At 39.9% G+C, this 27,209-nt stretch overlaps 1 long non-coding RNA gene across 1 annotated transcript in view; it reads left to right on the forward strand.

Moving 5' to 3' along the window:
* Positions 1-27,209, forward strand: part of LOC310900359 — a 71,084-nt gene that overhangs the window by 15,497 nt on the left and 28,378 nt on the right. Inside the window, exons 2-3 of the long non-coding RNA XR_014585086.1 lie at positions 13,650-13,723; positions 16,795-16,918. This is a non-coding gene — a long non-coding RNA (uncharacterized lncRNA). The remainder of the gene's footprint in view (positions 1-13,649; positions 13,724-16,794; positions 16,919-27,209) is intronic.

The following is a 27,209-nucleotide window of genomic DNA, read 5'->3' on the forward strand; positions in this document are numbered from 1 at the left end:
TGAAGGTTCTTTCATCTACTAGTTGATCAGGGAAGACACTTAAGCCTTAGTTTGTATGAGAGGGGAGCAGCTGGCAGGGCATTTTTCCACACTGCTTTGGAACTTGCACTTCCCCCAGTACCAAAATAGTTCTAGGACATGCTGCAATGGCCCACTTGTTTTTCTTAGCAGTAAGGGGTTGGGAGGATTCTGGTGGAAGACTGTAAATATATCTTTTCAGCTGTTGGGCTATGTTTATTATCAAGTAAAAGGGAGCTACTGCTTTAGTATATCTTTATAACTGACAGGCTAAAAATATAATCTAAAGCAAAGGGTAAGCGTCCCTTTCTTTACAGTGACTGTATTTTTACGGAGGACTAATTAAAAAGTCATACATGAGAAAGGAGGCAAAGCCATTTTGCTGAGAACTAGAAAAGTATGTGGCAGTGTATACATACGAAGAAACTGACAATAAGATTTGCTAATGAATCGGTGGTAAGTTTTCAGTGAATGGATAATTATGCTGTAATATTAGCTACAGTAAGTCTACCTAATATTGGATTGTCATTTGCTTCCTTCCTATGAATATAAATGGTCACTCCAAATAGCAAAATATTTGAGTCATTGGGTGGAATTGTGGTTAGAAAAGACAGAAAATGAGAATTATTTATTAAACCTATTTCAGTTCTGTAGACTTCATTACTTTCAAACAAAAATTATCACCTCCCAGCATACTTCACATCACATATTCTCTCCAATAAATGGAAGGTAGGAGGAGTGATAGCAGTAGGGGTTTTAAAATAGGCCTTCACATATTAATGGCTCTAGTGGCATGAAAAATGTTAGAAGAGAAATAAAGTCTCATTGAAAAAATGTAACTGAAAATAGGAGCAAAGAGCACAGAACAGCTGGTAGATTGATCAGGATAAGAGAGTAAGTTCTCCCACTTTGTTTTTTAACAACTCTTGACTTGCTCTCCTTCAAGAGGTTAGGGAGGGTGGGCAGAAAAATGTAATACAACAAGGCTGTCCTAACTCTATATAGAAGATGATGAGCTTGTATCTCATGAACAAATATATCCCAAGCTTCAAGATGCCATGGAATCATATTTCATTTACATCATAAGTTATAAGTGATCTCTGTATTAGCTTTTCCCCTCCTTCCATCACCTTCTACCTTCCAAAGTTCTCCTAAACAGATTACATCTCTTCAGAGTTATATTTGTTTTGCTAATGGCTATTTTTGGCTTATCCAATGGCCCTGTCTACTGTTGAAGCTCTATTTCAAAGTCTTCTCTAATTTAGAAACTTATTTACAGTGGAAATTTTAAATTGTGAGGTCTCATTTTCGTAAGTGACTTACAAGCCTAAGTCACTTCAGCTACTTTTGAAAATTTATGGAAAACTAGGTACAGGTAGATAACAAGTTTGGAAAAATCTCTCATTACAAGTTTTAAAATGCAGGTTTACTGTTCGTTTAAAGAAAGCCAAACCCACTTACTCTCTGCTGAGTAGTTTGGTATGTGTTGGACTAACTTGAGTCAGATCCTCCCATTGCTAAGACCTTTGTACTACTTAGGATGCCTTACAGAGACTGCTGAAGATTTCTTGAGGAAAAGCAGCCTTCAGCATCAGACAATGTGCATGGGTGGAAATGAAACCGTAATAAAGACTTTAACTTATTTTTGCCTGGAAGCTAGGTCGTAATGAAACAGCTGCAGCCAGCATGCCTTAGCTCTCTGATTGTGATGAGGATTGTTTGAATCTTGTGATGAGGATACAGAAAGGTGCCTTGCATCTATCATCCAGCCTGCTACCTGCAGTAGTATGGACTGTAAACACAGTGCAGGTAAGGACCTGGTTCTTCTATTGTATTAATTTCTGCCATTTGGTCGGGTAGAAGTAATCAGTTGATCTGCTACCTACAAAGAATTAGGAAAATGTTTATAATGGACAGAATGCAGAGGAAGGCAGCAGTATCAATTTCTTGAGGAATAATATTTCAACCATTTTGCTCTTTTGTGTTTGCAAAGGATGAACTCAAACAGGTGCAGGGAAGGGCTATGAGGATGATCAGATGAGTGGACAGTTTACTATAGGAGCCCATAAAGGCTTTGTTTTCATACACTAAATAAGCCTACATATTTATAAATATATAGGAGGGAGAATATACTTAGGCTGAAGAACAGTGTGGGGATAGAAACATGTGGGTGTGAGCTAGTCATGAATAAAATCGGGCTGAAGTAAATTAAAACAAGGTTTTTAACTACCTAACCTTCAAGTAGGAGGTGTGGGAATGAAAGCCCTAACTTCACTTAGGTCTGACTAGTTTCAGAAGGCAGTGCAGAAAACACTAGAAGAAGACAACCTGAGTATTGAGGTGATTCTTCTCCATCCTATTCTCTTGTAGCTCTTAGAATGAGAAACAGGATTTTAAATATTACCTGTATCAGTTTTACAATTTACAGAATGGTTGAGGTTGAACAGAACCTCTGGGGACCATCTAGTCCACTCTGGCTACTTAAGCAAGGACAGCTCAAACAGGTTGCTTAGCGCTGCATCCAGTCATGTCTTGAGTAAGACCAAGGATGGAGACTCCACCACCTCTCTGGGTAACCTGATTCACTGTTTGATTATCCTCGGTGTAAAAAAAAGTGTTTCTTGTGTTCAGACAGAGTTTTGTGTGTGTCAGTTTGTGCCTATTGCCTCTTACTTTGTCACTGGACACTGCTGAGAAGAGTCTGGCTTCCTCTTGTTTGTTCCCCTCCCATCAAATATTTCCACACATTGATATGATCCCCCTGAGCCTTCTCTTCTCCAGGCTGAACAGTCTCATCTCTCTCAGCCTCTCCTCTGATGTAAGAGGAGAGGCTGAGAGAGATGCTTCAGTCCTTCATTCATTTTAGTGGCACTTCACTGGACTTACTCCAGTAAGACTTTGTCTTGTAATGGGGAGCCCAGAACTAGACCCAGCTCTCCAGCTGTCTCACCAGTGCATAGCAGAGTGGAGGGATCACCTCCCTTGATGTGCTGGCAATGCTCTTTCTAATGCAGCCCAGGAGGCTGTTGACCTTCTTTGCTGTGAGGGTGCATTACTGGCACATGGTCAATGTGTGGTTGGTTCGAAGGACCCCAAGGTCCTTCTCTGCCAAACTGCTTTCCAGCCAGTCAGCTGCCAGCCTGTACTGGTGCAAGAGGTTATTTGTACCCAGGTGCAGGACTTGGCATTTTCCTTTGTTGAACATCGTGAAGTTTTTCTCTTCCCATGTCTCCAGCCTCTGTGGGTCCCTCTGATCGGCTGTGCACTCATCTGCTGTATTAGGCATGCCACAGAATTTTGTAATAACTGTGAATACGCTGAGGGTACACTCTGTCCCATTGTACAGATTTTTAATGAGAGTCTTGGATGGTTCTGGCCCCAGTATTGACCCCCTGAGGTACACCACAAGTGACTTGCTTCCAACTGGACTTTGTGCTGCTCTTCGCAACCCTCTTGCCTCCAACTGGTTGGGCTAGTTTTAAATCCACCTTTGTTCACTTACCTAGCAAGTACATTGTCAACTTTTCTATGAGGATGTTAAGAGAGAGAGTCAAAGGCCTTACTAAAGTTGAGCTTGCAAAGAGTTTCAATAAGTAGCCAAGAAAGAACTGTTAACAGCACTTAGACAAAGTGGAATGACATAAGGAAAGTAGTGAGGAGAGATGTGGCAGCTAGAAATAAAACCCTGAAAAAGATAAAAGTAAAGATCCTTATGTTTTCAGAGCAAGAACTGAACAGACTGATTCCACAAATTATCTACTGTATTTTATGCAATAGCTTGTACACTGACAGATGTTACCTTCAAAGTTGTTGATACAGAATTATATAGAATAGAATTCACAAAAAAAAATTATATTAGAGGTGCAACTCATTACTCTTTGTATATACAAAAAGTTGATCACTGGGAGAATGAAGAACTGCCCATTGTAGGAGAAGCTCAGGTTTGAGACCATCTAAGGAACCTGAAGGTGAATGAGTCCGTGGACCCGATGAGATGCATCTACGGGTCCTGAGGGCACCAGCCAATGATGTTGCTAAGCCACTGTCCATCATATTTTAGAAGTTGTGACAGTTTGTTGAAGTTCCAGTTCACTGACTGGAAAAGGAGAAACATTTTAAAAAGGGAAAAAAGGAAAACCTAGGGAGCTACAAGCCAGTCGGTCTTACCTCTGTGCTTAGCAAGATCATGGAGCAGATCCTCCTGGAAACTATGTTAAGGCACATGGAAAAGAAGGAGGTGACTGGTGACAGTCAACATGGCTTCACTAGGGGCAGATCATGCCTGAGAGATTTGGTGGCCTTCTAAGATGGGGTTACAGCACTGGTGGATAGAGGAAGAGCAACTGATGTCATCTACCCGGACTTGTGCAAAGCATTTGACGCAGTCCCATGATATCCTTGTCTCTAAATTGGAGAGACATGGATTTCACAGATGGACCACTCTGTGGGTAAGGAATTGGCTGGATGGTCACACTCAAAGAATTGTGGTCAATGGCTCAGTGTCCAGGGGGAGACCAGTGATGAGTGGTGTTCCTCAGGGGTCAGTGCTGGGACCAGCACTGTTTAACATCTTTGTCAGTGACATGGACAGTGGGACTGAGTGCACCCTCAGCAAGTTTGCTGATGACACCGAACTGTGTGGTGCTGTTGACATGCTGGAGGGAAGGGATGCTATCCAGAGGAATCTTGACAGGCTTGAGAGGAGGGCCTGTGCAAATCTCATGTGGTTCAACAATGCCAAGTGCAAGGTCCTGCATCTGGGTTGGGGCAATCCCAAGCAAAGAAAGAGGCTGGGTGGAGAATGGCAGAGAGAGAGCAACAGAGCTGAGAGCAGCCCTGAGGAGAAGGACCTGGGGGTGTTGGTTTATGAGAAGCTCAACATGAGCCATCAATGTGTGCTTGCAGCCCAGAAAGCCAACCATATCCTGGGCTGCATCAAAATAAGCATGTGCAGCAGGGCAAGGAAGGTGATCGTCCCTCTCTACTCTGCTCTCTTGAGACCCCACCTGGAGTGCTGTGTCAGCTCTGGGGCCCCCAGCACAAGAAGGACCTGGAGCTGTTAGAATGAGACCAGAGGAGGGCCACGAGGCTGATCAGAGGGCTGGAGCACCTCTGCCGTGTAGACAGGCTGAGGGAGTTGGGGTTGTTCAGCCTGGAGAAGAGAAGGCCCTGGGGAGACCTGACAGCGGCCTGCCAGTGCCTAAAGGGGGCCTACAGGAGAGCTGGGGAGGGACTCCTTGTCAGGGGGTGTAGTGATAGGATAAGGCTTGAAACTAAAAGAGGGTAGGTTTAAATTAGATATAAGGAAGAAATTCTTCCCTCAGAGGGTGGTGAGGCACTGGCACAGGCTGCCCAGAGAAGCTGTGGATGCCCCATCCCTGGAGGTGCTCAAGGCCAGGTTGGATGGGGCTTTGGGCAGCCTGGTCTGGTGGGAGGTGTCCCTGCCCATGGCAGTGGGGTTGGAATTAGATGGTCTTTAAGGTCTCTTTCAACACAATCCAAATTCTGTGATTCTATGAAATCCCTTGATTAGAGGGAATGATTGTAGTGAAGTCAAAGTAAGTAGAACAATAGTGCAGGGTAATATTTGATTTTGCAGACAGTTCAGAAACAGCCATAGGATATGAGTGTCCTGTACTCTTGTCTTAACTGTGATCTACTGATGACACTAAAGTCAGATTTATAGATTTAAGTGTTTAAGTATATATTTATGCCTGTACAAAAAAAAGCATTAATGATGGTATTACAAGAAAACACTGAGAAAACAGTACCTTAATTAAAGAGACTGTAATTATTCTACAATAAGCATATTTCATCCTTTTAGAAAATGGTGTTAGAAATGATGTGGGTCAAAGTTAGTACGAGATCCAAACTTTAAAAATTTTGCCAAAGCTTTTTAATTAAAAAGCAAAATAACGCTTGGCTCTTGAGTGGAGAAGCAAATGTCCCATGGTTAAGAGTCTGGGTAACAGCAAAAATGAAATACGATCTGTCTTGTTCTGGAAAATGTGAAATGTGGATTAAACACCTAAGTGGTGGTACAAAATTTGCAGATCCCTAAGGAGTCTCACAGCTATTTTTTGTTGCTTTGAAAAGGCACTTCTAGTAAAACCTTCTAGTAAATAATGTCCTCACAGAGTCCCTGAGACAAAGCAGTCACAGGGAGCTCATTTACACCGTAGAATAAGTATGCCATTTTCTGATTTGAAACTGTATCTTTTCTTTCCAAACTTTACGAAATACAAATATTTTGACCTTATGAAGATTTCAGAGTTTTAGCTTGGAAAGAATAAGCACACAGATAGTATTGTGTAGCAACTCCAATTATGCTAGATAGTTTTGACAGAATTAAATTTAACCTAGTGCTGCCAGTTTCAGATGCCATACTACAAGGCGTGAACAGGTGTTAACAACTCTGTTCATCTTCCCAAAGCAAAATTAAAGCACAGCTGTATGCAGTATTCCATTTTAAAACAGAGGCTTTCTGTATCATTTGAGTAATGTTTCAGACTTACTTCATTACATTTTGGGAAGAACAGTTTCTCAAATGATTAAGTTAGTAAAAATAGGTCCTTCTAGCGAAGTATGCAGTTCTGGAACAAAAGCCAGTCTAAGACATTGTTTCTAAGAAGAGAAAGAAATTGCTTACAAATCCAGTTCAGGCTGTTCACATGCTCAAATTATGTCATCCTGAGCTTGGTGTCTTGAGGCCTAAACAAGCTTGCAGTTGACAGAAATGCGGATATATATTATAACATGCCTATTTCTTTACAAAAAACTAGAACAAGAGGGGAAGCCTGTAGGCTCTGAGAAAGCTTGCAGACTGCACTCACAGAATAACCATTAAAAAGTTCAGCTAACGAGATCTCTGTTCAAGACAATGATAATAGGTCTTGCATTTTCTGTGCGTACTATTCAGCAAGGAATCATTCACCAAGCCATCCCTATATGCCCACCCCCAGGCCAAAAAGCATGCTGAACAAATACCCCACTAGTTGTCTCAATCTCATCTTAACACGCACCTGCTTAGGATGTGCTCTAAATAATATTTCAGAGGAGGTGGATCTTTACAGTAACATTACCCCCAAGAAGTCTTCCAAAATATCCTCATCTGTCCTACATTTTGTATACGGAATTTAATAAAGGCATAATGGGAAAACTGCTTCCCTGAGGCAAAAGCACAGTTACATTATTTATTATTTGAAAATATCTTTTGGAGTACTGAGGTTTAGAAGGGCTGTAAACAAGATTCTGTGCATTGTAGGTGGAGATCAGAAATACCTCCTTTGACTTTAACACAATGGTACTAAAGTGGGAAGAATATGGAGGTGGGAAGAATATCCATCTCTGTTGATCTAAACAACGTGAAACTTGAATGTTACATTTTTTGGCCAGAACTACACCAAAGCTCAATGATTTGAAGAGTCACAGGGCTAGCTTTAATTGTACTTACTTTGGTGGTATTTTTACATGATCCATATGACTGTGTGGTAACTGCTTTTTAAAGAAAAATTATTTCAGTGAAGGTACAAGCATTAGTGAGTATGTGTGCATCTGTAACAGATCCACTGAAACATGGGTGTCTTAAAATATGTCAAGATGAGCCAATCTTGTGAGCATTAAAGTCAAAAGCAAAATTCTCATTATCCTGTAAAATGAGGTGGCTAAAGAGGTTTTCTGAAAGGCTTTAAATGCTAAACATGATTCAATTTACATTTAAAGTATAATATTTGCCTAACCTTATTTTCTAGTTGCCTAGGGGCTTTGCAAATGTTTACCAAATAATATGTACAAACATGTAAAAGAAATATATTGAATAATAGGAAATAGAAAGCTCTCTTGAAAATGCTAGTTTGTTACAGCACAAACTTTGAGAGAAACATAAAAATAGTTTGGTTGCTTATGCTGATGCCTCTTAAAAAACTAAGACCTGCAGAAAGCAAATGGTATTTGGTAAATATCTGTATTACATTTGAATTATTTCTTTAAAAATTAGAATAGATTTCCAATGAATTACTTCATCTTTCAAGGCTACAAAGTACATTGTTTCCTTTGGAAGTTAAATGTCTAAATGAGCTCTTTCTAGGCAGTCTAGTGGTGGACAGACACCTCACGTTTCCTCAACGGTTACTGAATGGCTTCAAGACAATCATTAGGTTCACCGTAGCTTTTGTCAAGATTGCTACTGCAGGAAATCTGAGTAATTTTTAGCCGTGAGACTTCCTTAGCCAGTGCATCCTGGAAATAGCGTTCTTTTAGATTTTTTCCTAAGGTAAGCAGAATTTATCCTACCACATTATGAAAGTTCCTGAAACATCTAGCCACCATAGAGGTGGTAGACTGTAGTTTCTCTAAGTCATCAGCTGCTTTCATGTTTTTTTTTCTTTTTTTTTTCTTTTTTTTTTTCTTTACCTAATAGTCTTGATCAACTTGATTTACTCACTGATGGGATCTAATTCAGAACAGATCTGGAAAGGGGAGAGCTTTCCTGGCTGTGCGATCCTGAACAGAGAATGTCTAAGTGGAGTTCATTGCAGTGGGGCCCATTGACTGTAACTCAGTCGGATGGAAACATTTCGGTATTAAGTATGTCTGTCCAGTATCAATTTTACAGGATGCCAGTAGTTCTCATACATGAGTATTAATACTAACTGTAAACACTGTGTAGTGTTTACCATGGAGAATAAATGATTACTTTTGCTTGTGTGGCTTGCAAGATCAACTTCTCTATGACATTGCTATAATAGGAGCTTTTATTTCTGGTAGGCGTCATGGGAAATTTTGCATGTTTGATTGTGTCCTAGTATAGGCAAAATAAATGGCATCTGTAATTGATTAGTTTCTTATTTCTCTTTGCATAAATAATCAGTTGCTACTTTATGGCTGGCATTGGCTCTTCTGTTATTTCAACAGAGCCCACATTTTAGTATGTACACATCATCGCAGTGTTTGAGTGCCCTCCTGTAGTCTGTTGGCTAGTCTGCCTGCGTATTTGTCGTGTACTTGTTCTATCATCCTCTCCTTAGGAGGAGTGCAAGAATGTTTCATTTGGTGCTGGTGCATCAAAACTACAAAACTGCATAGGAATGTGCAGATTTCAGTAACCCTTTCATCAGAAGGAGCTTTTAATGACCATTTGAGAATCCCCATTGCAAACCAGACAGCTTGGCTCCAAGACGACCTTGATGAGCAGGGTACACACAGTGGAGACAGTCTCAAGGTAGTGGTATGAACTAGTCTGCACTCAGCTTCAGTCTAGATCTCCTGCATCCTAGGGAAGGGTATCACATAGCAAGCTAATAGTCATGGGATATGTTGTGATTGAAGTATTCCATTCTGAGCCAGGTGCTCTTTGGTGGAGAGCAAGAGAACGAAAGAGTCTGAAAGGCTGAAGACCTTGTGGCACTTTCGTAAGCTGAGGGAAAGTAGCAAATGAGATATCTCTTCTTAATCTTCTCTGTGGTTCAGCACTGGATTGTGTTTAGGCTAATCTTCTTCCTTTTTCTTTGGAGAGATTTTCAAACTCTCTCTCTCAAAAAAATAATTAAATCAGAATCAGTACATTCCCACAAAATTCCTTATCCATTGGATCAGTGAACAGCAGAAAACCACAGTCTTTTCAAAGAACTCTCAAATACCCTGAAGCACCAGTTAGTTTTCCAGCAAGATAGTTTAATTGCTGGGACTGCAAAAAGCAAAAACCTAGTCTGAAACATAGGCAATGGTTTACCATTTCTGGTATATCTGTCCTTTTGATTTGTACCAATGCACAACCTATAAAGCTACTTCAGCATGGTGTCTGCTGGGTGTACCTGCTGGACTAGTAAGCATGTGGTATCAGCATATGAAACCTCACTGACTCCTCAGTTAAGTCCACATTTTTGGAGTTTAACATCATTTCATTAGGCACTCCCAGACATTCACAGCCTTGTATTTACATTGTTCAGTACAGATAATGGTGTAAATTGATGTTGTCTAGTTTTGAGTAGTGACTAAAACCAGTTGTGAAGATAACCAGCGTCAACTTTTTGACTGTAAAGTATTAATCCATCCAGTTAATACAGGAACCTGGCAGGAAATATGAAAGACAGTGGAAATCCAAGACCTTTTCTGCATGAGGAGATGTAGCTGGCAGTCTGTTGGCACAGTGCAGCTAGTGAGTTCTCTTGGCAGAATGCATTCACATTTGTCTGCTTCTGTTGGCAGTATACTTCATGGCTTCAGATTGTATTGACAAAATATATGTAGCAGTAACTGTGTCTGTAGTGCTCCGCAGTGCTTGTCTCAAAGCCAAAAGCATTAACTATTCATTCTGCACTTGTTAGAGCATTGTTAGAGCTAAATCTGGGGACACATGAAAACATATGATTGTCCAGCAGGAAAAATACTTGGTAGTGTTGGAGCTTTAAAGCTCATTCAGAAGTGTCCTGACTGCTGTGTGGATAGGCTGTGCGCCTGGCTAACTCAGTTGCCTGTGCAGATAAGATGGTTCCTTGATCTTCCTTGGGCAGCTATGTTGCTGCTTGCTGTTGCTGTTACAAGACTCGCAATGGGAGGGAGTTTATCTCACCAATTTAGGAAAGATGGCTTCTCTGGTCTGTTTCTTTCCCATTTACCACATAGACTATTCCACATAGTAAGTCATACTCTCCAGATCCATGTCAGTCCCCCCAGTAGGATCTGGTAGCTTCGAAGTCCTAGAATATCTTTGGGTGTCCGTGACTCCCCCACCCATCTAGGGTTCAGTGTGGAGGAAGCCTGGTTGCCCAGTAGTCTGGAAGCTACAGAAACTTTAACAGCTACAACAAAAGGTCTCTGAGAGGGGTGAATGTATGCCACAGGCTTACTGGGTGGAGTTCATCTTACTAAATGCAGGCAATTCCTCGTCTGGTCTTCATTTATTGTGTATGGAGGAAAATAGGCATTTCTAGGGCTTTTTTTAATTTTTATTTTTTCATTTTGCAGAACAATTTATCTCATCCTAATGTCACTAAAATAAACCAGATGAATCACTCCCTAAATGCCTGTTTTCTCCATTCATTTTAAAGGAGGCCTGAGATGACTCTTTCAGCTCTGTGTGTGAGGCAGCTGACTAAAGCTGGTTGTAATGGGTTGCCTTTTATTTTAGTGGCAGCAGGCCAAGACATAACTTGCATTGCTTGGGGGAACTGGTTTAGTCTTCCCAGCTTTTTGCCCCTGGTTTTCTCAGAGGGACTGGAAATGGAGCAGGGAATGCACAGAGTTGTGCTATTTGAAAGCTGTTTGTCCTGGTTAACAGTTCTTCATTGTGTAGCGATTGCTCCAGAATAAAGTGTCAAATTTATCTATGCCTAAAGTCTTCAGTGTTTTAACCTGTCTTCCTGAGTTGAGTCTTTCAGTGTTAGGAAAGTAGACTTCACACAGTCAGATGCACAGTAGGTATTTTTGGAGAAGATGCTACTGGCTGATTATCTCTGTTTCCAGGATTTGAACAGCTACACTGTGCCCTGCCTAATTTCTGAAGTATTGGATTTCACTTTCTCAAGACATCTTGTGTGTTTTCTTCTGTTTTCTTAAAGAAGTGCTGATAGCTCTTCATTTCTTAGTTTTTGGAAACAATGGGCTAAATGAAAGAAAGTAAGTATCTAAGAATCAAGATGTTGGGATCTATTTACCTTGTGCTGTAGGACAGGGATATGGGAAAACAGATAAGTGGGACAGGCAGTGTGAGAGGTAGCTACAGCAGAAAAGGAAGGAACAGATCCCACTTATGTTTTCCGTACAAGATGTACCTGCTGAATTTATTTAATTTGAGTCTGTGTGACCACCAACCGTACCGTACCCCATGTTGTTCAGTGGATTTCAGATTTTACAAGTGAACATTAACTGCTAGATGTTAGACCCTGTATTTAAGATCGAAAGTTTCAAGCACTTGTATTTGCAGAAATTACAAACCTGAAAGATCGAAGCAGAAAGCAACAAAGCTATAAATATATTTTACGAATCTCTCAACTTCTCAAACATTCTTGGGATTTTTGGTTAAGTTCATTGCTTTTGAATGTAATGATTGGTAGTATCAGTATCTGCTGTTCTGCTTTCTTTCCGTTGCCATTCAGAACTTCAAGTAACAAAATAATTTACAAATACCCAGTATGTATTTTGAAATTATGTTATTTGCTCATCTGCTGTTAGATTACCTCAACAGTTTTCAGAGGAGGAGTTGAATATAGTTACTTATTACAGCTGATATTTAGGAGCTTTAAACTGGTTCCAGTTCAAAGCAGAAGTCAGTAGGAATTAGGGCTATGGCAATAGGAGCAATTTTGTAACCTTAATGACCATGCAAAGCCTTTTCTTCCCTGATATCCTACTGAGTTCTTGTGGCAATACTACAAGCAGATTGTATAATAGACTTTCAGGGACTTTGCTATGTGCATTTTGAAAACAGTATCAGAGTATGAGCACCCTGATTTGAGCTCCCTTGTATGAAAAGTTTACATCTAGTTTCAAGACCTAAACATTAGAACTGTATGCTTAGACATTAAACACAATGTTTTCACTATATAGGATTCACCCAAGGGTGTGTCATACCCTTGAGAATCCAGTAACCAGGTCAAAGTCTCACTGGTGTTTAGAATACTGGGTTTGCTACATGCCTGTTTGAACTCCTCTCTTCTGCCAGACGGAGGAATTTGACATACTTCTGCTTGCTCTTTCTGGGTTCCTTTATCAACAGAGTAGCATTGGATATACACATGAAAATGTATTTTCAACTTACTTCTGTGAAGCAGGGCTTAAATTAAAAGGGTATTTCATGACATGACTGAGGAAAGTGTGTGACTTTTTCAAATCTTAGAACTTGGAAACTTCAGATTTGTATGTGCTAGAGTTAGCCAACTTATTGTTAAATCAAAACATGATGTAACATGAATTTCTGTTTGTTAGCAATCTTTCTGTCTTTTCTACTTGCTTTTCATTCTGAGTTCTTTATGTAAACTCTGTGTTGAAATAGTTTTTCAATCAACCTTTTAAGAATGTTTTCAATTTTACTTTTCCATGGTTCGTTTTTCAAATATGGAATTTTAGCATTTCAGCTGTAGAGTCTAAAGACAGTGTTAGCGGTTGTGACTTCCTGAGTCAGTTGAAAGACTTGACAAAAGAATCAAGAAGCAAAAGAGCCTCAAAAGTTGCATTTTTAAATTGACTGTGTATTTAAAACCGCATTATGTTTTTCTCTTTCAGTCCCTGGCTTGACCTGAAACCTCTGTAAATTATTGTTAACTGTATCAGAAGATTCTGTTTAGAAGTAAGAAATGTGGAGGACTATAACAACAGCAGTATAACTGAGACCTCTTATATATATGTGAATGTAGTGGTCAGCTATTACTTGATGCTGCCACTTTTTCATGGTGAAGATCTGATGTCATCTTCCAAGTGACTTACACAATCAGCAGTGCAGAGGTGTGAGGGAAACTCTAGCTGGCAGCAGACAGAAAAGATTTCTGGAAATTGAACTTTTAGAAAAATAACTCTTCTACATACTGCTGCTCTTCCATAGTCTTTAAAGTGAGTTAATAAGGAGGTAAATATTTGTCATTAATACTATTGCCAGATGTGCTTTTACTAACTTTTGAGTTATTGTTGTTTTTCAGATTGCAGAAATGGAAGGGTGAATTTGCAAAGTTGACAAGAACTATCAGCTACTGTTCTGATAAAGGAAAGTGAGGTATGTTGGGCTGGCATAACCAATGCTACTGAAGTATGTTGAGACTGAAATTTAGAAATGATCTATTCCTGTACCCATACATTATAGTTCACGCCAGGCAGTTTGTATTAGTATGTGAATGCCATTTTTAGGAGTAACTTAAGGAAGCCACCTGACTTCACTCTGTCCCTATTCTCCCATGATATTACCTTCTTTAGTTCTGTCAATCACAAGAAAGTACTATATCTTACAATGAAGATACTCACATGGCAATCACCTTATGACTCCATCTTACCTAAAAATTATCAAATTAGCCTTAATTAATTAACTCCAGTCAGATACTACTACCCGTGTAGATTCAGTAGCAAAGAAGAATTCAGCACATTCACTTTCTGAATTTGCTTCTCAGGCAGGCTTTGCAGTTTGCACCAAGTTCTGTAGCTTCAGTGCTACATTGCTCACAGTCTGCATATTTGGGCATACTTTCATAAGATACAGTCACACCTTGCTGGAAATCATGGCAGGCATGCCCTATTAGACTATACAGCAGCAAGCAGAATAAGCTCCTGTCATGGTTTCCATCTCGCTATAACTTTGAGATGCTTAATATAGCTCACATGTTATGTGATTTTTTTTGTGTGTCTAGAGTTTTATGGAAGGAAGACCAGTTTTATGGACGCACGTCCAGGTTCCAATGGCATAAAACTAGACATACTTGAACACTGAAGTTAAATTTTGAATGTGTCAGCAAAGCAATACCACTTACGTTAGTGGTTAGAAAGAGACAGTGGGGGCTAAATTTTGAGGTACACGTCCAGGACTGTTGACTACTGCAAAATTAATAAGCTTTTAACTATACAGCTGAGGCACTCATTGTCTTTCCTGCCATTAGCATTGTACTTTCTAAAGAGATCTGTCTGTAACATTTGTTGCCTTAGAATAGTGAAGATACTTGTGTTCAGGAAGGAAGCACAGAATGAACAGTATTGAAAAGCTATCAACCAAAAGTTTAATAGCTGCTTAAGGCACATGACTAATAGTCTAAATTAATTAACATGGATGACCTTTTTAAATTGGAAAGTCTCTTGCTGACTTCTACACTTAACCCTGTTTTCTGAACTGAGTGCTATTAGATAACCAAGAAATTTTTGAGGATACTACCAAGTGTTGTTGAGAATTTTGCACTGAACAATCACAGATAAATTAGAAATATCCATGTGTTATGATAAAGCATAAGATGCAAAAGGTGTTGAGTGCCAGTAGTTTGTGAGCCAGAACATTTATAAGGTGCTGTTCCAAAAGAAACTACTAGCAGCTTAATAGTATTGGAGCCATTTTTCTTAGATGTGATCCTCAATTTCAAGACCTTACTTGGATCTATGAGATACTTGAATCCAAGAGTTAATGATGTTGGCCACAGCAATATTTACTTAGAAAATAATTTCTAAAAGAAGTTTAAGGGGAAAGAACCTGGATCGTCTATGCTATAAACTCAAAGACTTGGGATGAGATACTCCTCATATAATCTTATCTAATTAGAGGATACAAGTTAGTCATCTGGGCTCTCTTTGTTGCAAATAATGTAAAGTAAATGGGCTGAATTGTCCTCCAGAGGTGTCATTCCTTATAGATCCTTATTTTAGGACAGGAAGAATTATCCCACTGAAGCCTCAGAACCCCTCCCTTTAGTACAGAGTCTACACCTAGTTAGAACAGGCACTTAACTTCCACATGGCTAGACAGATACTTCAGGACAGATAAGCCCCACCCCTAGTAATTAAATTAGCATTTTTTAACTGTAAGAAATGCTAAGCAGTAGCCACCGTAGGAATTTCAGTGTCTTCTCCCAGAAAAGGGAAGGGTTCTATTTTTTAGGATAGGTTTTTACAATTTGTTCAAATACATTTTTTTTCTTCCTATTATTACTATTATCATTATGTTTATAGGATATATGCAGTGGGAAATGTAAGACTTTACTCTGGGCATAGCATGTGGAATATAAATGGCGAGGGGGCATCATTCCATTTGAATGTTTTTTGCATCCAGTTTTGCTCTATGTTCTGTCAGTTAAAACAGTTTCCTAGGGATTTTTTCCTAAGTGAACAGGCCAGATTATTGGATCACTTTATACTTTGACTTCCTCCTACTTCTGATCCCAATTTAATAACATATTCCCTTTTCTTGGCCTGCCACCACTTAGGGCTTCCTCATGAATGGGAGGACTGATGAGCAGTGTTTGTTCTGTTAATTTCACCAAGCAACACAAAACCAGACATGTGGAGTTACGTTTTGGTCCCATTGAACCCTGTAGCCGTGGATTTTAGTGGTATTAGAATTTCACTTGTGGTATGTTTACAGTCACACTGAGTTTTCTTTTCTCTGCGCTTCTGCCCTGATGTGTTGTTGTGTTTGTTTTTTATTTTTTATTTTTTTGTTGAACAAGAGGAAGTGGTTACCCCTTTACTTAGGTCAACAAATCTGAATAGGGATTTGTTCTGATTAGAGTTACTGCTGTAATATGTGATGACACAGTCTAACAGAGTACCAACCTAGGGTTATTTACTGCACCAAGTTTCTCACATATGATGGGAGTCTGGGGGAAACAGGTTGTTGTTCTGACAGATGATTTGACATCAAACTATTAAAACTGTCATTCAGGCCTTACTTGAACATGGAGCTAATCAAGCAGATACTGTTTTTCTTGCCATTAATTCACTAAAACTGTGAACACCGTTGGAGAGCCACTGTCAGCTTAGATCAAGCATCTGTCAGAATATTTTACTTGCCACTGTAACTGTCTGGTGGTGCTTTTACTTGGGGAGTTAAAAGAACTTTATCCCCACTCCCCTCCCATTAGCACCTTCTGGTGTAGTCTTATCACACGGTGGGACACTGTCATGTGGCTGCGTGAAGCCTATCGATATCTGAAGCACATGCATCCAGTACTGGTTATGAGTAAAAACTAAAATGACTTATTGAGACCGAGGGATTCAAGTGCGTGAGCAAAGGTCGGGGGAGAAGGGAAAACAAAACCATTTGTTAAGTTGTTCAGGTTTAATAATGTTGTTTAATAATGTTTTCATTATTAACAGGAAAAAGGGAAGAATTAATTATACAAAACGGAGCCTCATGTTTGGAAGCTGTACTCTGCAGGCAGAGTTCTGTTGACTTAACCAGATGAAATTCCTGTGGAAAGCCTTCTCCTTTGCCAGTCGAGTAAGTCTAATAACCTTTCAGGCTAAAACAAACTTCTAAGGATTTGTAACAACAACTTGCTATGGTACTACAGAGACAACAGCACGTCCATGAATTGGAACTAGTCATCTGACAGTGCCCATTTGTCTGACCTACTTTCTGTTTACGCTCTGTAAGGAACCACAAGAAGCAAATTTGAGGATAAGAGAAAAAGGGGGAGTTGGAGGGACAGATGAGAGAGGCAGAATGTTAAGTAAGTTTCATGTGTTTTGAATCTCATATTTTGTAACCAGGAGAAAACATGAGTGAGGGGGAATGATGAAAGAATACTACTGTCTGATGAAACGTAAGCCCAGAGGAGTGATCCCTTTCTCTTGGCTATCATCAGTAGCTGATGTGGGGACAAATGGGTCTGAAAGGTCATTGCAAGGATCTCACTGCTTCCTACCTAAGGTGGTTGGAAAAATAGTCTGTCTTTGAAAAGCTTTTTGCTTAGGTGGTTGTGTTCCTCTTGCCAAATGTCCCCAAAACAAGGATGGTAGAATGTGTGTCAGCGTGTCAGTCATCCCAGCCCGGTTTGGTTCGCAAGGTGGGTTTTGTTTATCTGCCAGGTGGCGAGGTGGAGCCACTAAGGCGTACTGTGCCCCACTGCTCTGTGCAGCTGAGTGCTGCCTTTTTGGTCTCACTGATCCTGTACCTGACGCTTGAGCCCATGTAGCGTGAACTACTAAGCCACATTCTCAGTTAGCAGTTGTGACAAAATCTTATAGGAGGTGGATTTGCAACATTTGGGTTATAAAAGGTGATGATCGGTGGATTTTTGAAATCCCTGTACTTTCTTACTGTGGCAAAATATCTGTTCAGCTCAGAAGCAGGAAGTGCTGGACACTTTCTTTTCCTATTGAATCGAAAAGTCAAGACATTTTCACTTAATAATTGTGCCCTTTACCCAGGCTTTGAAATTCCTTGTGAGAAATATCCGTGGCTACTTGTTAACCTGCTGCAAAAACTATTAAAAATCTTACTGAGGCTTGGAAGTTTACTATTAATACTAAAGCAGCCTACTTTGCAGCTCTGCCAACACAATGTACATCCTGATCTGCCCTGGCTTCTGACATTCAGGAAAATGATTAACTTGTAAACTTGTATGGTTTTCCTCATGAATGAATTCTGCAAGAGATACATGTGTAAGTACAGCTTCAGTGCGTAGTCAAGGTAAATATGCAAACGTTCAAAAGCACCATTGTGTTCTCCAAAATATTTACAGGTCAGATAAATAAAGTTATGAAAAACGTGGATTCCAGCAGACCTGTGCATGAAGGGAGCCCTTGAAGTCTGTGTGGGCTGTGCACTTGCATCTGGCGCAGTACATAGCCCTCAGTTATGAAATAATTAGGCAATAAGACACAGTGACAATGTGAACATACTAATTAGTACACTGAGCAGTGCTTATGTGATGACAGACCTGTTTGTTGATCAATGTGCCAGAGCTAAAAGCGTGAGCTGTGCCAGTCATGTAAGATGCAGAAGTTCTTAGAGCAGGCAGCTGGAATAGTTTGTGTTCCCTCTGGATATCCCAGGGCAAAATGTGTTTGCACATTGGGAGAGCTAGAGTGCAGCCCACACTCCCTTCCCTTGAGGGGTGCTGCCTGTCTCTACCATTCCTTCCTCTCCCTTCCCCACCTACCCAATAGAAACACTGACTTTGTTGGGAAATGTGGAGGCACTGGTTCCCAGCAGCAGTTCCTATAGTCATGTAAAGCCTGGCTTATTACAGGTCAGGTTTTATCTGACAGTTTCTTTGAGGCATTCTCTTGCTTCGTTATTTGAACTGCTGTTGTACTTTAAGTATGTGAGAAGTGATAACCACAGCTTTGCTAGCTTTCACATCTTGGATAGTGAAGTGCTTGATAATATAGCAGCTTTCATGAAATCTTTAAAAACCTGAACTTGAGACTAGGCTATAGAAAGTCTACAGAGGTAAGAAGGAACAGTAAGCAAGGGCAGCCTGGTAGAGATGGAGATTTCCACCTTGTAGAACACCTAAATCATCTGAAGCTGTTAGCATTTACAGGTTTTTATAAGGCCTTTCTATAATTGGTTGTTGCATTTAGACTAACCTACAGCAGTTAAACAGGATCAATGTGCTAACTGGCAGTCTTGGGAGCCAAAGGATGTCTGGATGTGGGGACAAGTGCTTCCTCTAGTGACTAGAGGTTTCTACATCTGAGTAGAACAGGTAGTGTTGTATTCTGTACTGTAGCTTTTCTTTATGGGTCAAGAGAAGCTGCTTTCATGAGGTGACATCTCTTTGTTTTCTTTTTCAGTTCAGGCTGGGTTGAAGTGAAATGTGGACTAAAACTTTATATACTAGTTGCACTTTTTAATGTGCCTGATGCTGCCTTAGACATCTAATGGTAATACTAGCACTCAGCAGTGGGAAAGAAGGCAGAGTCAGAGGATGATTCTGCTTCATTTGCATCTATCAGTTAAATGTCTTTGCACAGCAGATAATTTACATCTCTTTCCATGACATTAACTCTGCACTGCAGATGCAGAATCTCTGCCATGAAGCTGTCCTATTGAAGCTTGAGTTAATGAATACAAACTGAAAGGGTCTGACCCTGTCTCAGCACTTTTCCTGATTGGAACCATGGCAATCTATAACCAAAATTTGGTGGTTTATATGATGAAAAAAGTGTAAGAAACTGATGCATTACATTTGTAACAATCATGTGGTCTTAGATGTGTACAAGAAAGACTAATTTATTTTTTTTTTCATTTGTATTCATATTGTTATGCCTTGAGTTCATCCTAGTGCCTTGATTCCATCCAGTAAACTCTTGCATGGCATACTGTTGATTTCTGAACTAGCAGCATCACACTGACCTGCTGAGTTTTATTAGCAAACACGGAACAATAACAGGTCAGGACCCTCCTTCTGCTTTCCTAACAGAAGGCCTCTTTATTAATGTATTAAAAACATCTTTTAAAAATGTAAAGAAAACAAAGAAACCAAAGACCCGTTTTCCTCCGGAAGTGACATGAAAAGCAGTGGCAAAGGGGAGGTCCCCTCTTGTGCTAAAAGCACAGGATCGGTCACTTATGGCAATCTCTGTGGTAGTAATTGGTCATCTTTACAGGCAGGAGTGGACGTAGTGGGAGACTGGCTGTGGAATTTCTGGGCATTGGTCTTTCCACTAACTGGTGATGTGTGAGAAACACCTGGCAAAATTCCAACAGGGAGAGCTCATAGCCTCTTTTCACTCACCTTATTTCTCCTTTCTCATGTAGGACTGAATGAGTATGATCCAATCTCTGTCTCTGCCCTGCTTTTCCTTTGGTGGGAGGAAAGCAATAAACAGTAGCTACCTAAAGGAACGGCATTTCACTATTCTTTTTAATCTAGGCTTGCAGATTAGTCTAACTCAAACCACAAAAGAAAACCAAGATATACTGCCTGATAAAAGTGACCAGTATTGACTTCTATACATATCATATCTATACGGATATTTCCGTGTTTGCTGATTCATACAAATTCTACTCCACAGCCACAGAGCTCTCAAACAATACCCCAAATGTGTTAACCCAGCAAGCAGCAGCTTGCCAGCTAAACCTGCTGAAGTCTCATGCCAGTCAGTAGGGGTTGGCTGCTAACATGCCATTTGGACTGTTCCTCAGCTAAAGTACTGAAGGTCATCATTCAGTGCAAAGCTGAGTGTTGGCAGACAGACAAAATAATACTAAGAGTTGGCCTTGCCAAACTAAGATGGGCTTGCAGAAAGGCCTTCTTATAAGACCCATCTAATGTGTATGGTCTCTTTGTCATCATTGGGTTATTCAGAATGAACATTCTGAAGAAGGTCTGGAAGAAGATTATCTACAACGGACTCTTATTTTTTAAGTTTATCTTCCGGCCCATGGGGAGCCCAGCTGTGTATACAAGTGTCCAGAAACTGCTGCCAAGGTTTTGTTGGTCTAATCTAAGAAAAAGGAGCATTAGGTCAAACACTTATATTGCATCACTGTAAGGAAAATATTTATGAAGGCTTTATGTAAGATGTTTTATGCATGGTTGCTGTTTTTCTAAAATAGAATTTAAAGTAATTTGAAACGTTTCCCTAAGAAACGTTGTAAGAAAATACAGCATATAATTAAAAAATAAACCACAAAACACTTCACAGTCATAAGAGAATTTCTTAGCATACGATGATGCTTAACTTCAGAATCTAGTAGTTTATGATGATCTTGATTTAGAAGCTGTTTCTCAGCAATACAGAATGTTTGCTGACTATGGTATAACCTAATGACATAGGTTGTCCCTTCACGCTTGACTCCTGTTGGTGCAGATGCATTTTGAGCATCTTGACAGTGAGTGACTGAGTCTACATCAGAAGAAATGAGTCACTGTATAAATTCTTGCATGTTAAAACACTCTTTCACCATATAATTCTATACTGGCTTTTATGTCAATAAGTTAAGCCATATGATGATAAGCAGGCTTAAAGCATTGATACTTCACCACTTCACAGCTAGCAGTGTTATGATTAAACTGGCTGCATGTAATGTTGGTGGCCAGGGGAGGAGCAGCAAAAAGCCTGTCAGTAAACAAACTTTATTAATAGAAATCTTATCACAAATGTCATGTGTTAATTTCCAAGGCTTAATTAGAACTTTTTATAGTTCAAACAGTATCAAATTTTGAGGAGCAATAACAACCAATAATGCCGTTTAGTTGTCATTTCCAACTATTTAATACAAGTTTCTGAAACAAAATGATTTCCATGGTTGCTGCACAAACTGACTTTGGTTCATGAATGTCAAGTACAACCACCTGCACTATGTAGAAGTATTTCCACGTGTTGTGATGATCTCAGATTTATAGGTCTCTTCTAAATGTGCAGCACTCCCAGCAATGTCATTGGCAGTTCCACACATAGAGGACAAGGATGGACTGGTTGGGCAGTGGACTAAAGTGAGAGACCTGCTGCAGGTTTCCTTCATTGATTCTGAGTTGGTCATTTAACCACTGAACCTTCACTGACTTGTGTCAAAGTGGATTATGTCCCTGACTTTAGTGGAGTAGGAAGTGTCCGTGTTTGTGCCTATGCTGTGCATGAGTGGGCTGTGCTACTGAGAAACCTAAAGCAGGTTTGATCCATCACCCATTTCTCTGAAGCCACTGGATACCCCTTTGCTAAGTGTGTGTGGGTCTCTTAGGCTGCCTAAAAATCCCATTATCTGCTTTTGCAATGGATGATATATGAACTCACCTAGGAAGTGCTTAGCAGCTATACTGAAAGAAGGGTAGATAGGATAAATGTTGGTGGCCAGCTAAATGCAGCATGGTCACCGTGCCCATATGGTCTGTATACGTGTACATTTGGACCCATGCTAAGGGGAGATTAGATCCAAGATTTCTTTCCCAGTCTTCCCTGTATCTACCTCAGGTATGTAAGTGAATTTGAAAGTTAAACTAAGGCACACTTTTGAACTCGAAATGTTGTGTAGGTGTAATGTCTGTACTTGAATTCCCCATCATTAAAAATGGATGAAATAGGACATGGCTGCTATTTCTCTCTTTATGATATTACCACCTGTGTATTAAAATGAAAGGCTGAAATAGTTGAGTACTACCGTGACTGGGGTCATAAAGTATCATACACGATTGTGTTGTAGTTTTGCTTCTTGTTTCTATAGCAACATTCAGCCAAGAATCTCAAGGCTCTTCACAAGTATTCATGAATTAAACCTGTGAGGTAAGAGATGGTGATTATTCTTGTTTACAAATAAGGAAATGCAGAGGTTAAACTACTCGATCAAGGTCACACAACAAATCTGTATCCATGCCAGGAATAAAAAACAACTCTGTAGTCTGTGCTTTAGTCACCAGACTGATATTCTCTATTGGAAGGGCTGCACAGAGCTGAGAGGAAAGCCTTGTACAAAGTCTGCTGATTTGGTCATTTAAAATGTACATTCCAGCTCAGATTGCCTCACTGAAGTGACCTTATATTTTTATCTCTTTGTCCGTCTAAACTTTGCCCTTGTGAAAACATCATTATATCCAGTCAAAGCAGGAGTAGCATGATTTTGACAAGACTTTCGCAAATCTCTGACAAAGCAAAACTGAAGCCTATGCTAAAAAAGTATGACAATCTTTGCATGTATGGTGGCTAATCCTTCAATGGCAATTAGATAAACAGACCCAGAACATTCCTGGTTCATTTCAATGGCTACATAAACCAAACAAAGCAAACATATTTATGGGAAGAATAATTAGGTATTTTCTCTGGAGTTACCACAGAGATATTGCATTGTATGATAAATATGTGGGGACTGTTGAGAGACAAGTAAAATAAATAAACAAACAAATAAATAAATGCCCACTCTTCTGTGTTTCTTTTTAAACCACAAGAAGGGAAAACCTGTAGACTCATAAACTTTTTTTGGTATCCACTCTCTGCTCTTCCTTTTGTGCTTCATGCTTACCAGCACCAGAATATTGTAAATGGGGTATTAGAGGAGAAAAAGACACACTTCTTCAACTCCATCATCCCATTGGATGCTGTTTGTAGAATGAATGGGTAGAAAGTATGTTCTGTTAGAGCAAATATGCTCTAAGGGGATTCTCTTTTCTTGTCTGGGATGAATAGTATAAAATGATTTCTTGCTTCCTGACCTGTTAGGAATATAGATGTCTGACCTAAGGCATGATTCTTTTCTTTCTTCTAGATACTACAACTTACACTTAGTACATAGCTATTGGTCTGAATTTTGGCTATATCCTTGTGCTCATGCTCTTTGTTGTCTGTCTGGCTGCAACTGAGAATTTTACGCTGCTTGGAGGACAGGTTTGCTGCTGCTTTCTCGAGATTATTGGCTGTATTATAATTTTGCTGAAGAACACATCGCATGGGTGAATGGCAGTAATTTAGTGAGGAAAAGTCTTGGGAGAGCTGAGGATCATGTTTAGCAAATCTGATTTTAAAAGTTCACAGAGGTGCTTAACAGAAATGAGGCTTATTGGATCAGACTTATTGCAGGGACGAAGCAGGGATGGAATAAGGACACAAATGGGGAGGATCAGCAGTGCCACCCTGAAAGATAAGCACTGCTGGAACTATAGTCATATATATCACAGTTTGAATGAAATTTTCACGGCTTTTGAGAAGTCCCACTTAAATGAGCATTAAAATCCATAAAGACTGAAAGGATAAAGTGTCAGTGTCACATAAGGTCTGATAATCAATCTGCATTTTCATCACAGTGTCGAGTGACAGCTGCACCTCAGCTGCCACTGTTCCCTCTGAGCTGGGCTGTCAGAGATGGTGATGACTGCAGATCTTGCTCAGTGTCAGTTTGCAGTGTTACTTCCCAAAATGTTTGGTTGATTTCTCAAGCTTTTTACTAGCTTTTATATGAAAATTTTATAGCAGTCAGACTTGCTTGTGAATTTGCATATAGCTAATCCAGTCAGTATTACCACTCCTCAGCTTGCATTAAAAAGGAACACTTGAAAGTACAATATCTCTCAATACAATATCTCACTTTAGTAGGTACAGGGCCACATTTGTCATCTGACTTAGATTAGTTGAGGATACAGGTATATTTTTTGCAGGTCAGAGAAAATTTAATGGGAGAAATGTAGCAATAGGACCTAAATGAAGCTTTGACTCTCTACTTGCCGGTCTCTGGCTCAGATCATTAGTTCATCCTTTTCTAAAACTACAGATCTTTACACTCTATAAATACTTAAGTGGGAGTACCTCAAAGAAGTAAAATTACATTTTTTGTATTAAAATAATCCAGTTATCTTTAAATGTATTTTTTGAAAATTTAATTTTTTTTTTTTTTTTTTTTTAGAGAAGATAGCTACATCTGTTGTATATAGTTTAGCTTTGCTTCCACAGATTAGAGATGAAACAACCCACTGTAATGAGGTTTATGGGGAGGCCTACCATTAGGTCTTTCGCCTTCTGTCCTGCTGCTTATAAAGGAAGAAAATTGTAGTTGCTGTGTTGTCTGCATGTTGCATCTCCAGGGGAAGATGGGCAGTTCTGGAAGTGCCAATCACTTGATAAGTGGAATCACCAAAGTGATTGGTTTCACTCCCTGTGAAATGCAAGTGCCCTGTGTTCCCTAAACTAACCTGAAGTTTCTCCTAACATTGGGCAAGGTTTAAGGGTGGGGTAAAATGAATCATATAAACTCTTAGTTGCATATGGAAACAGACGAATACCTGACAAAGGCAGGACGCTAATAGTTGACTACAAGCCAGTGTCAAGTTACGATCTTCTGTGTCCAGCCAGCCCGCAGAGTTGTGAAGTCTGCTGGAGAGAGAGGTTCCACAGATTATATAATTGGGGTACTGGTGGCTTGTCTTTGAGGCGTTCTTCTAAATGTCATTTGAGTGGCCACCCAAACTCATCTATACGTTGGCAGAAGCTTCCCCTTTTGAACTCTAATTACTCACAGAAGATCCTAGTCAGGGTAAATGCACCTCTATTATTTTTCTGCAGCCTTTCCACAGCCTTTTCTGCAGCCTTTGTGATGCTCAACCAAATGAAGGAATTAAACTTATCTTGCTACTTATGAAATACAAGCTATCACAATATAACTTTCTCATGCTGTATTGTGTCAGTGTCTTTCCGCAGTTGACAAATGATAGTATGCGAGGAAATGTCTTCCAGTTGTGAATGGGGAGGTTTAGATTGGGCATTAGGAATAATTTTTTCACAGAGAGGGTGATCAAACATTGGAATGGGCTGCTCAGGGAAGTGGTGGAGTTCTCGTCCCTGGAGGTATTGAAGAGACATGTGGACATACCACTAAGGGATACAGTTTGGTGATGGAACTTGGTAGGTCTGGTTGATGGTTGGACTTGGTGATCCTGAAGGTCTTTTCCAGCCTAGATGATAGCTGAAAGTGCTTTTCTGAAATGCATCCATGAAGCTAAAGGTCTCTCAAACAAGTATAGGAGCCAATTCGTTGATAAATTGGGTCCTTTCTTCCTGTTCAGATTTGTGTTTTTCTGGAATGATTCGTGAGATAAACTCTGAATTATCATAGCAACTTTAGTGCAAAACTTTTATACTATATCTGTAGAGAGTTGTTGTGAAACTTTATTAGCAATAATAAGGAACACAAGCTTGTCTCATCTTTATGTAGGGACTAAACCTTGTAAGTAAGAAGACAAACTTGAGAACAGTGTTGATTTTGGAATATACCACACAGTCCCAGCTGCCTATTATTTGTATTGATATTTTTTCTTTTCTGGTAGAGCAGAGTTCAGTAGATTAATAGAACCTTTCTATTAGATGAATGCACCAGATTCCCATCTTTCTCATGTCTGGTAACACCTCCACACATAGTCTTATTTAAATGAACCTGATAGACTTGCCAGAAGCAAAATACTGTCAGGCAACATGTGGCCTTTAGAGAGAAACTAACTGAAGAAATTCTACAGTCAGGAGGTCGCTCACTCAGTTGTTGACACAACTGTTTGGGGACTGTGAACTGGATCAGGGAACCAGGTAAGGTTAAAAATAATGCAAACAAAAAGGAGGCAGGAGAAGGTACCAATTTATTTATGGGGAAAGAGGGGGAGTTTGTAGTTCTTCGCTGCTCTGACCTGTGCTTTGCAGTGGCTCTACTCCCATTCTGGGCAATGGCTTCAGTATTTGTCAGACCATTCTGAGAGCTCATTTTGCTCACTACATAGAACAGCAGAAAACTATTAATCCTATTCCCCCCCCCCCCATTTTAGCCTGTTAAAGTAGCTCAAAGGCGGGTCTGGTGAGTACCAGAGCTAGCAGGAGATCCAGTGAGTACCAGAGCTAGTAGGAGATAAACAACAGAGGTATGATCTCCTGCTTATAGGTTCAAGGAGCTGTTAGTTTAGCTTAGTGTACCTCTGGAAACCCTGTGCAAATAACTGTGTCACTACATGTGGGGTGGGAGAGAGCTCCAGTGCTGATCAAAACAAGTGACTGGAAGAAGGGAAAGAGAAAAATTCCATTACCAAAATGCCCTGTATAATGAAACTGAGGTTTCAGCATGAGATAGAAAGGCAGCCCTTGTTCTCCTGTATTAGTGTACAAACCAGGAGATAAGGGTTTGAGAAAACTAAGGGAAACCTAAAGTGCCTTATTTGGAACTAGTTGTAGGACTAGTAAGAAATATAGAATTGAGTATGAAATAACAAATGGAGATTGCAAAGTAAATGGATATTTTTCCCTTTAAAAACAATTATCAGTGGAAAGATAAAATTCAGATTTGCTTATGGAATGATTCTTTATCTTATCACTGC

Source organism: Anser anser, assembly GCF_964211835.1.
Source record: "Anser anser genome assembly, chromosome: 1".
In the NCBI taxonomy this organism is placed as follows: domain Eukaryota; kingdom Metazoa; phylum Chordata; class Aves; order Anseriformes; family Anatidae; genus Anser; species Anser anser.